The sequence below is a fragment of the Arctopsyche grandis genome, chromosome 8 (assembly GCF_051622035.1).
Source record: "Arctopsyche grandis isolate Sample6627 chromosome 8, ASM5162203v2, whole genome shotgun sequence".
Taxonomy (NCBI): domain Eukaryota; kingdom Metazoa; phylum Arthropoda; class Insecta; order Trichoptera; family Hydropsychidae; genus Arctopsyche; species Arctopsyche grandis.
In genome coordinates this window covers 23707369-23720672 of record NC_135362.1, presented here as the reverse complement: position 1 = coordinate 23720672, position 13304 = coordinate 23707369, and the positions used below count along the sequence as shown (strand labels likewise).

Here is a 13304-nt window from a genome sequence, read left to right as displayed (position 1 = left end):
TAGCGGTTGATATGAATAAATAATAATGTATAATACACAGCCTCCGCACGGTAATTGTTTGCCACTCTCTGGAGATACGTTTTGATGTGCGAGTATGTTTTTATTAATTATTTACGATTCATGAAGCGAATTGTTGTCCAAGAATGGGACAGGTCTCAAGCTACATAAATGTAAACGATACAAATATAAAATGAAGTATATAAACTTTAGCTTTTACTTAAATAAAGTTGTTAGGATAAAATCATGCGGTAGTTTGTTGACTTTTTATTAAATTTGACATGATGCGGATATGATGATTATATTTTTTTTTTGTTAAATTTTCGAGGAATCATTGAACGTTATCGGCAATTGATACCGAGTATTTACAAATATATCAGTCAAAGTTTTTACGAATAAATTAGTTATGTATCATTTAGTGTATGTACATATATACAGCCGCGGGCAAATGTATCAATCCGTCCGATTGTAAAAAAATATTTTAACCGAAAATACTCGGGTATTTGAAACAGCCACTGACTGCACTGCATAGAAATTCCTCCGTTGTTTAATCCTACTTTATCTTCCTGGGATTGCTTGATAATTTAAAAAAAAAATACAAAATCGTCCATTATGTGTAAATCAGTGTTTCGAGAAAAAAGGGTTTCGTCGCGTAATTTTTATCGTTTCCGCTTCTTGTTTTTTTTTGTTATTTAAGTTTAACTTTTTTAATTGAAAAATGCCAAAATCGCGAGAATCAAAGAATATGAAAGAAATAGGGCTCAAATTATTTTAATAGAAAATAATCGGGATATAAACAACTTAAATTATCGCAATGTTTAAATTATAACTTTTTACAAGTAATACATACATTTGTCTATGACTGTATATGATAAAGTAAAAATGACAATCGCATACCAACACCTTAAAAACAATGAATAAAAACTTTAATAATAAACTGTTCCGAAATAGAATTTGTAGCCCATTAAAATACATAAAATGCTAAGATACGGTTCAAAGTATCTATTAGCTTAGAATTTTATAATATATTTAATCATTATTTTCGAACAAGATTGGACTAGTCTGAATAACCAAATAGTAAATTCTAATACGTACATTTTCAAAAACATACTAGATTTATTTTTCACAACTAATGGATTTATGTAGCTCTCTCTTGGGTATTTTTATTAAATTTGAATTTATTTTGTTATATATTTCATCAGATTTTCAGTCTGATATTTAAAATAAATTGAATCAATTGAATAAATAGAATTTTTTATTTAAATTGAATTTTTTATTTAAATAAATTTTTTTTATATAAATTAAAACAACTTAGATAAATTCATAGGTTTAAGTTGAGTTGGCAAAAAAACAAATCACCTTACTAAATTATTTAATTTAAATTGAACTAATTATAATTCGCCACAGACACATTAAAATCTCATTTTAAATATATTCAGCGTCGTAATCGAATCACGAGATAAAAGATTTTGAATGTAGCAACCGCTTAAATAGCCGAAAACGTATTTAGCGCAAAAGCTCGTTAAGCGCACGCCCATAAAAAATATTTGTTTTCTGTTTTATTTTCAGGGAGAAAGATGCCTTCTTAAAATTCATACTACTTCTGTGAGTTTCTGAGCAGAACATGACGAGAATTCATAATTTCAACCGTTTAAAAAGAGATGTAGCGGTCGCAGATTTAGGAAACAGGCTCCAAAGTGCCGCCTGCTAAAAACGACTTATTTAAATGTGCGAAAACATTTCTCTAACCCCCCCACCCAAAAAAAAAAAATAAAACACACACCGTATTCAAATTTCGACGATTTTCAAACGCGAAAATATCACGTTATAATAATAGTGATACGCTCTTATAGAGAAAAAATATTTTATGCGAATGTTTTTCGTATTTCGCTATCTCATTTTTCCTATTATAAGTGTCATCTATCTTCCGAGCGTTGTGTTGTATTTGTTTTTGTACGAATATGAAGAAAGTGACATTATCTTTAGCATGCATCAAAAATTACAGCTTCTCTTGAAATAATATGAACGACACACAACAAATGTAGCATTATCTGGTTCATATAAGTATGTTACAATAGCTCTAGAAATATTGAGATGTTTATATTATATAATATGTACGTATAAAACATAAAACGGTACTTCTGGATCTCCACTTAAAATTGATCCAACATAAAACGATTACACTAGCACAAAAATTTTGTGGTGAATCAGAAATTTTAAAATTATCAGAAAAACATATTTTTTTTCTATTATTTGTCATTTGTCCTCGATTAGTACGTTCATCTAGAAACCTGACCTTCCCCTGTCAGATTCAGAAAAAAATAGTTTCCCGAAAATATTTATACGAGTGTGTCCGATACAATTTCATCAGAAAGACGTCTCTTACGAGAGGAACGCTTTTAATAGGTGGACACCGGGTTTTCCGGGATTCCACAAAGAAAACCATTTGGCTACATCAAGTATTCCCTTTGCGCACGTCACAAAAGACGCCCACCGTACATACAAATCGTCCTAAGGGCTAGTCCAGCACATGCGTGAAGAAAAGTAAACATTATTCCGCCTAATAAATTCGCACAAACGAAAACGAGTTCGGTACCCTGTTCGGCCCCGAGGATTTTAATACATACATACATACGTATATATGTACATACATAAATAAGCCGAATTCAGGTGTACCGCTTTCAAATTCATATATTCGATAGCAAATCCTAGTGCGTATTACACACACACACACATACACACACACATACACACACACACACACATACACACACACACATACATGTATAGAATACATAAAATTAAATAAAAAATTCTCTGAACCTATCACTAGTGACAATACTCGCAAAGGTCGTAACTCAATCACTGGAGCGATAAAATGAATTCTCACAAAAAGGTCTGTAGTAATAAAAAGTAATGCGATTTTCATACAAATCCCATACTTATGTTTCGTCTGAATATATTTTTTGATTTTAAAAAGCTTTTTGTTCACACATATATTATTCTCGCAATATTGTATCTCAAGTCTATGTATTTCAATAGTCAGACGTCTTCTTATGATTCGCGAAGAACATTTTATATTTCATTCCCTTTTCACTTCTCCAGCTAGCTCAGAAGGTCCAGTTTTGCGATTTTTAAAGACATTGTCGTTAAAATCAGATCTTGACGGTGTTTTCTTCTTTATTTTTCCCGTTTTTGATCGAATTTTTAAAGAACCAATCTCACTGTATCATTTTAATATCGTTTGGACCGCACATCGCGATAATTTAAGTTGTTTGGAATTTTTTTATCTATTTCAATCCTTGAATTACAATAATCTGAGCTCTGTTCCTTTCATTCAAGTCCCATCTTTTTGCAAATTTTAATAAAAGAGGCACTTACTTTTCTACTACTTCTCTCTCAAAACACTGATTTGCGTAAAAATGACAATTTCGTATTGTTTTGTTAAATAATAAGCAACCCAAGCAAGAAACAATAAGGATAAACAATAGAGGATATTTTAGTAAGATGCGATGAAGGTAGTGGCTGTTTCTGTATTTTTCAAATAATCTACATATATGTATGTACGTACATATATACAATCAAACATATTATATATAGCGTGAGGGGACATACGTATATGTACATATGTAGAGAGGCAGACATAAAGAGACATATTTACCTATGTATGTACATATGTACACATCTACTTGCACTAGCGACACTATACTACATACATTAGAAGTAACTGGCTCTGATCAAGATTAATTTTTAAAATACAAAATCCCTGAAATTTATCCATATCTCTGTTTTATATATTTTGTTATTTATATATAATTAATGAACGCGAGATGACAATGATGGATACCATCTAGGTATTAGTCAAATATATATATATATATATATATATATATATATATATATATATATATATATATATATATATATATATGTATATGTATGTATGTATGAGTGTCCTTCAACACATCCGATCGACCCTCTACGCCCTACGGTGATTTTTCGATGTCATCAACGCGTCTAGCTCTTACTGTTTTTATTTTTACATCGGTTATTTGTTTAAAATCAACATTTCCTTTTTTGAATTTTTTTACAAAATTCGTTGATCAGTTAGACATAATATCATATCAAAATTGCAAGCTTTCTATTACTTTTGACAAGATTATGCATAAATATAATATGTAACATACATATTATATGTACAAGCGAAAGGCAAGACAATGCGTTGAATATTAACTATGTATATTTTTCTAAGATAAACACGACGTTACAGCCGCTAGTGAATATCACAGAATATTACATTTAAAGATAGAGTATGTATGCTAGAGAACTAAACTAAATCGCCATCTCAAACAAACGAGGTTTCACAACGTTCGCCGAAAACCTTGATTAATTAACTAGGCGCGCTTAAATTACGCTGCGGCTGCGAATCTCGCTTGCCGTTTTATTACACAAACATACGGCTTTAGTTTATATTATATACGAATTTATTTTACACACACTATAAATAGTTGATATAATATAAACTAGTTAACATATTGACCGTCGGCGACCAACGGACTCGAAACAAAAAAGATCAAATAATTGTAACGATAAGTGCATTGTCAGATAAAGAAGTGCATAAAAGAACTCGGCGCGAGGTGAAGCACCGGTTTATTTTCAATGATATCTATAAACTTTGAAAGAAAACAACTATTAGAAAATGGGAGACAAAGAGATCTTTCCTTTCGACGAGTGGTTATCCTCGTAAATATACAAATTTGTGGCAGTAATATTTCAGCGTCGTTTTCGAGCAAATATATATCATTTAAATTGAGTGATTCTCAACTGAGTTATTGATTAGTATTGTACATATATATGCATGTATATGTTGCTATATGATCTACTTTACAGATGTATGTATTGTTGAATTTTTATACATATGTACTTGCAATTATTACAACTATAATTATTATGAACTACCCGTTATTACGAGAAAATAGTCAGTCGATTTGTTACAGAGATTTTTTAATACAAGCTGTATAAATACATTTAAAAAAATCCTAGTTGAAAACCAGATTTCCAGAATTATTCGCATTAGTCAAAAAGTCACTTTAAATGTACTCAATATATAAAATAATTAAATTTGTACCCAATACACACGTAATTGTTTTCTATATGTACATTTAAACCGGTCCAATATAATTTAAAATACGCTTTCTTGCCATGAAAACACTGCAATAGGAATAACTGAATTCGACAGTATATATTTTTTCCATACAGATGAATTGGGAATACCTGTCAATAATAAATAACTGGATATACAAACTAAAACTCGCATTGTGCGTAGAACAACATATGTATGTACATATGTACATACATACGAAATAACATAAGAGAGAGTTGATGGAAAACTACGCAGTCACTACGCGCGATTAGTTTTCCGCGCGCGCAAATTGGAAATGTGCGGAATAAGTGGAAAATTTTTGACGGAGATGGATTTTCCCCAGTTTCTTTTTATAGTACATAAGCACACACACAAACAGACGGGCCGAGACAAACGAACGGGAAATATTACCCCGGTGGAAAAATGTGTCAACTCGGCGCGAGTCAATATTAGAAAACAGTTCCCCAGTTTCCATTAGTCGCCGCTGGCTTTTTACTGCGAAAAGTGATCTAACTTTTTTCCTCGGTTTTTTTTTTGAGAAACGTCTCTAGCGAAATATCCACTCACTCCTTCCACTCTCCTTGTAGGTGTCGACGGGATAGATGGTTACTGTAAACAGGAAACTTTCAAAGTCAATAACGAGAGCGTGTTAAGGAGACGCGAACCGTATCCTTTTCCCCCTACATAGTACATATTTCGCACAAACACACACACACAAGTGGTATATTAATCATCGTGCCATATTTGAAGTAGGGAATTATGATAGTTATAACATTTACTATATGTATATGTGTATGGGGTCTTCGCATACGTAGTTTAGACGTTTGTAAACGAGAACGGATTGTTCGAGTGATGGTGCATGGAAGTTACGAGCTGGTGCATGCTCGTCGTTCAATTTGAACTTTGGTCATAAACGCTACTTACGACGTACTCATGAACTTAAGTGGATACAAAATTTGATGCCAATTTTGAGTTAGTGCTGGAGAGGAATTAATTTTGGTCTAATTAAGAAGGGGTACGAAGAAAATCGTCTTAGTATTAAGTAGTTCATATATGTATGTATCAAATTGTGGAAAAAGTCAATTGTGTGATGATGTTTCAAATTGAATTGAATTTATTTGTATTTTTATTAAAAATTAAAATCAATTAAACTCGTTTTTACGCACAATCAATGGAATTGTTTATTATAAAATATAATAATATGTCAATTTAGATTCTAGTAAATACAAAAGGATTTTTTGTATGTTATCATTCGAATATTATATTACATAATATAACATGAGTTGTCGAAAAGAAAACGGAAAAAGGACGCAACAAAATCTGTAAGAATAAAGTGTAATTTGCTTTAAAAAACATATGTAAGTACCGTTCAAACTTTTTACGAAAATTTACACCTCAAGAGTATGACCTGTTGTTACTAAGTTATCAGTATTACATACAGGGGTCGACTAACTCTTTAAACACTTTTTCTCGGTCGTTTCAAAACTTTCAACACAAAGAGTTATCTAAAAGTAAGAGAAATTTTAATTTCAATGTAAAATAAACCCCTCCATCAAAAGGACTTCTCATCAGACATAATACACTTGTCCTAACATTTTTTTATATTCTCAAGGAAGTTCTGCAACTCTTCAAACTTTTGCTCTCACGTATCCGAGAGGATACACGAGCAAAAAAAAGGAAGAACTTAGACAGTGACTTTGATCCTGAAGTGGATGCTGAATGACAGAAACCAATGTCGCAATTCAATCCTGCCATTACCCCAGAATCGAATTACACAGCCATTAGAGTTTTATCATATGAACAACGGATAATTTTGGTACTCCTTAAATCGTCATTAAACAGCTGATTTTATTTAGCACTTCTAGCTCACGTAACTACGAAACGTATACCCTCGTTAACAATCGCAAAGCGCAAAAATTTCTCACACAACGAGATGCAAAAGAGCGGATAACCGGAACAGTACCATGCTTACACACACGTGGAAAGGCTTTTGCAAAATAAAGTTTTTCCTTTGTACACAGGCAGAGCGGTTGAAGTTTGCATAGAAAACGACACGAGCGACTACACTCAAACGAGTGTAGTCGCACGACTCACACAATACCCCGAGCTACGTACGACATAATTCCTTAAGAGACTCGTCAAAACATTCTCATGTGTCTGCCTGTCTGTCTATGCCTCTACATGCACCTGCAAACACCTCTCAGATGATGCAACGACGACCGACCGAGAGCAATTACCGCACACGAGAAGAGAATCCCAGAAACGTGCAAACCCTTAAGATATTCACAGGTCTATAACAAGGCTAAAAGGACAAGTCCTCTTTTTCGATTTAAAAATAATGGCCTCCATCATTTTTAAAGACGAGGTCTTTCTTTGTCGCCCATTTCAAATTGCCTCAATGGGAAATATAGAAAAGATTATCAACATGATAATCTGCCGTATGAGCAACGGAGCGCTTTTGGAAAACTCGTGCTAAGATATGCATGCAGATTGTTTTCCAGAACTACTTAAATATAATATGTCGAATATAATTTTGAATTTTTGGCTACAATGACAACCTAAAAAGATTATTATCATTAATTAAAAAAAAAAAAAAATTGAATCTACTGAAGGAATCAGGTCAATTAAATTAACAAAACAACATATGTATATGTACATACATATGTACATATATGTCTTCCATTCGCATTAATTCTATCTTATAACTTTATATATCTATATACATACATGTACATACATATCTAACAAGACTAAAACAACATGTAACCATACGAGAAAAGTCTCTTAACTTCGTTTTTGAGAATCTTTTTTAAGAAAAAAATTCTTTTGTAAAATACATTTAAATTTTGGTATCATATAATATTTACAAAAGAGAAAACAAATTTCGTTTTTACATGTTACCTATACCTAAATATTTATAAAATCTTAAAAGCTCATAAGTTATTACAATTGCTATAAGTTTGTTCATATTTTTAAAATATTGTAGCGTGGGAACATGAGAGAGAGAGTATCCACTGTCTAAGTGCATTCGTGTTTGAATCCGGATTAGGCTAACAGGATTCAGTTAGTGCTCGAACAAAGGATACACTAGAGTTTTCATAGACTCGGGTGACTCGCCAGGGTAGACTACGTGCATAGACAATAGATACATTAATGAATCGGGGAAGCTATGCTGTGCAACTTGTTCTTTGTAAGGAGGTACACACGGTAGATCAACACGGTGGTTTCGTGTTGACCTCCTGAATCATTGAATAAATGCTGTGAAGCGTATTTTGCCTTTCATTTGGATCCTGAACCCTACGCAACAATATTTTACTTCCTAGAAACACAAATAGATAGCTAGCAGTATAGCTCGGCGGTTGCGTTAATGCTAACCACCGAGGTTCCCGGGTTCATGTCCTAGGTTGACTTCGTTTGAAGACAATTTGTTCGGAGTATTTCTGCAGTCTGACCGATGATCAGATTTGGATATTCGTGACTGTCTTATCAGAGTTTTCCAATTCATCTGTAGGTAGAAGTTGGCGAAACTTCTACCTATTATTTGTCACCACTATTTGAATATGATTTAAAATTTATAATCTATAAATTTATATATATGTAATATGTACAAGTACATATATTACCATAGATGTTGCTCAGGGGTAAAACCCGTAATGGCATCATGGTAAAAATGTAAGTTAAAATAAAAAAATGTAAATTAAATTTAAAAAAAATGTATTGTGTTGTAAATAAAAACCTTATATATCAGCAGATGAGCTGCTGTTCTCTAATGAATCGCTACAATCGCCAGCAACCTGAATGCCAATTTGTTTGCGGACAAATCCCTGCTTGGATGCCCACCTTTAGAGCGGATCGGCAAAGTTAATATCAAAAGATGACGGAGGCGCGGGTGCCGAATAAATATATTAATTTACATATTATTGTTTATCCAGAGTAAACGCCACGGGGATGGTTTGGAGGTGGGCGGGTGGGTCCGACACGCAATATCGGCTCCTGCGGAATTGCGAATCGAGTTAATATAAATAAGGGCTGGGGCGACAACTTAAAATGGCAATTTCGTAGCCGAACTCGAGACAAAACCCCACCCACCCTCGTCTCGCCCACCCCTAGAGTAGACGGAAGGGTCTAAGGGCCTGAGTGAAAGCGTTGAAATTTTTAGACGAGGCGCGACGAACTGGTTTATAAAGTAGGTTCGATGATGCAGGATTATGTAGATGAAACAGATTTAATATAATATTGGATGCTGCGCGATTTGCTCGGCGTAAGACGGTTGATACCACAAAAAGTATAAACACGAATATAAAATTTTAAGAGTACTTATTTGCGTATTGGACGCAAACAGGTATCATGATGCAAGTACATAGATAGTAACAAGAATATCATATAAAGCATACATTTTTATTATAACATTTGACGAGATTACTTACGAATTGTGATGTAATGAATGTGTCACTCACCTGCAACAATTAAAAACACAATTTAAAATATTATATGTGCATATACATAAATTCATTCAAATATAATATTAACTACTTAATACTTAACACATAATATGTGATATAATTTTACTGTAAGGTTTTACTTAATAAAACGAAATTAAAAATTGTTTGTACGAAATGAAATTTCGTAGTAATTTCTAGAGAGCGTGGAGATTTACGGGGGTAGCGGTGCCTATAGGGAGAATGGTAGCGGTGCGAGGCGAGCAGGGATCACTTCGCATAGAATACTTGATATTTCAAAATAATTGTCGACAAATTGAGTATTTAATTCAGTTTATTTAAAATTAGTACACATATATATATGCAGCAAAACTCAACACAAAAAAATACATACATATATTGTATACTTCGAAAAATAGGAAAAAAGCTAGAACGCTAACGACTGCCACTTATTCGCCCATCATCCACCCCCCTTTCCCCCCATGCTGTTTACAACACTCGCGGATATTTTGCGAACCATTTCATTTATCACGCACATTTCGTTTCATTTATCATCCCCCGTCTTTCTAAAGTCACCGCCTAACGTTATTCCGTCGAATTAGCGTGCGCCGTCATAGGGGTGGGGGAGGGGAGCAACCCATACAGACGGACAAATGCAATGTTTTTGTCATTTCTATCTAAATTGCGATGAGATGCGTCGCTCCAAACTTGTCGTCGCTCTCTCTCTCAAAAGAAAAGTTACATAATCTCCAGTCGGAAAATTGCCTTTCCTTCAACCCCCCCCCCCCCCGCCCATATTTGCCCACTTCGAACGATGGAAATATAAGATCAAATTACCCGCGCCGAAACGCGCTCGGAAAAGCATTTTTCTCATTTAGACAACGCCTCATTATTACGAAGATGCGAACGTGTACATTGTACAGTGGCGATCACCATAACATCATCGTTCCGTTCTGAAATATTCGCGGTATAACAGTTGGATTTACGTGAATTTGGCACAAGCACAATAAACATAATATACATAGTTCAGTGGGCAGCGTGATAATTACTATTATAACTTTGAGCACGTTTGTAGCGAAATTGATGGCAATAATAAATTAAACTATTTACTATTTATGAAACAAGCTCACCTCAGGATATCCCGTATAAATTTTTGAAGACAAATGCGGAAAAAAACACCAACTTTCATAAACATTATTATTTGAAAATATTATGTAGTATGTATTTCTTCATAGTGATAAGCGTAAAATGCTTTCCACTGAGTATGTGACTTCAGGTCGATCGTTTCCAATTTATTTGATTTCATTGAAAAGGTTCCAATAAATTGGCAACCTTGTCCTATTTCTTGCAAAATTCGAAATTTTAGCATCTCGAATTTGCTGATTTATAAAATGATACAATGGTCAGGAAGGCGCATTAGGTTTTACCTGCTAAGTCTTCCTGATAAGTATATATACATATGTATAAAAATAAAATAACATAAAATTAAATGAGTATATCTATTGGTTCAAAATAAATGAACACATCACTGATATCACAAATACAAAAAATCGTATATATTCTACCTCATCATATCATCCCAGCTTTGAAAATAACCTATATAACATTGTATTGAAACCATTGTAAGGCGGATAAATGAAAAAAAGTCCAATTCAATTGTATCATAACGGCCGACACTGTACCCTAGGTAAATACACCCAATGATACACTGCGATTCGATGCAGACGTGCTCAATTATTATTAAATGAATATAAAATATATGCGATTTGAATTATGAATGAGTCTACTACAGCTGCTCTTATATAATATTCGGGTCATGGTATTCAAAAGTCAATATATACATATGTATGTATATATGTACATAGATTTCAACGACGACGAAGGCGAAAGAAAATCAATAAATAGCTGCGGGTCTCCTTTTTTTCGATCCTCACATTGGACAACATCTTATAAATGCTTTACAGAACATCCTCCCTGTAACCCCCTTATTATTCCGAACACGTTTCTCCTTGGCCCAATACTAAATTGAATGGCGGCGTCCTTCTCTCTCTTACTCCAGATAAAATTACTGAGTAAATAATACCTGGTGTTGACATTTTATACGTCGCATAAGCGTATCATATTCTACAAAAAAGTATATACATACATATAAATAATAAAATGCGCTAAAATAAAATATTGCGAACATAGCCAGTGTCGTTTCGTCGGGTATTCGGCAGGCATCGAATGGTTGTTATTAAAGGGGGCGAAATATCCAGTAGTATTTTACTCCTTGCTCGAGACAATGCGCGCCACTGAACCGAGATGGCATAAGGGAAGGAATCGCCAAGGGAAAATTTCACCCTTCGTCGGCCAGAGATGTCACAATATCTCGTTACTAGCGGGTTAAGGGTCCGTGTGCAGGTAAACTGCGCGAAAAAGGAACGACTGCCATTAAAAACAAACACTTTGTATCACGCAAAGATTACAATACAGAGCCACATCGTAGCGCCACTGGTAGAGCGATTGCATACCAGTAGATAGGTCGTGGGTTTAAATCCCAGCTAAATACGATACTGGCGAGATCTTGTAGTTATTACAAAAACACAGTTCGACCGTCTCCTATTAAAATTTTCCGATTTTTCTAGCTTAATTGTTAATCCAGTAGTTCTGTTTCCTCCCCCAGTTTCTCACAAGCTCTTAGTATTAGTATCTAGGATTTGCTGAATTTTATAAAATGCTACCTACATTATGAATTTCTCGCAATTTTGCAGTGTATCAAATTTTTTGTTGATTGCCCATAGATGTCTCTATTGTATCCTATGTCCTGTTATGTTTGAAAAAATGTTAGTACTTATGTACAAAAATTTATCTAACCATATGTGTCGCCTTGGGGTAATTCCTGTCATGGCGCATATGATGTATATACATATGTTAAAATAAAATACTTTGTACTTGTTTAAAATACTTGGCACAAGCATTTTTCTATCTATCAGTGGACAAAAATTTAAAAAAAATTGGAGGTTTACTGGGGAAAAAATCGTTATTGTTGAAATTTTGGTAATTTTTTAATGAAATCAAAACTGCACGTAAAAATTAGTAAGTCAAAATTCAAAGCATGTATATACATAATTTATTTGATATTTCATTTGATAATATAAATATGTATAAAAAAACAGTTCATCTTTCTCGAGAAACATTATTAAATGCTATTAATAATACTTAATTTAAATTCTTGACAACCCTGACTTAACAAATCCTAAAAATCATTCCTGATGTACATACATATTATTTACAAATTTGTCACTATTTTCTTTTTGTATTGTTATTTTTTTTCTTTTTTATCGGCCTTCATAGCAAGTTCCATTTTTCATTTTTATGCTATTAGGAGAAACTTTTAATTGGCTTATGTTGAACTATTTATTTTATTATCTTTGTTTTAGCTGTAAGTTTCTCTCTGTGTATTAAATACATACATACATATGTATATATGTACATATGTACAAAGATGTCCACTCTCTCAAGTGAACATTGCAGCATCAATGTCATTCAAATCAATCGGAAGGACCGACGTACACTCTACTCGATTAAGTCGCGCCCCCTACTACTATCGCAACGTCAGATGGGGGGATGTTCTTATTATGCATCTTGAGAGCGTTACCTAACAGTACTTATGTACATAAACTCATAAGAAATGTGATAAGTTTAAACAAATAACCAGTCAGAAGACGTGCGAGTCAAAGCGG

General features: G+C 33.5%; 2 protein-coding genes across 3 annotated transcripts in view; one reads left to right on the top strand and one right to left on the bottom strand.

The window, feature by feature from the left end:
• The window catches only part of LOC143915475 (venom allergen 5.02-like), a 191547-nt gene extending 178697 nt beyond the window's left edge, over positions 1–12850 (top strand). Inside the window, exon 7 of the mRNA XM_077436148.1 lies at positions 12837–12850. The gene's annotated coding sequence lies outside the window, so the exon portion shown is untranslated. The remainder of the gene's footprint in view (positions 1–12836) is intronic.
• The window catches only part of timeout (circadian regulator timeout), a 295646-nt gene that overhangs the window by 166567 nt on the left and 115775 nt on the right, over positions 1–13304 (bottom strand). The window lies entirely within an intron of this gene.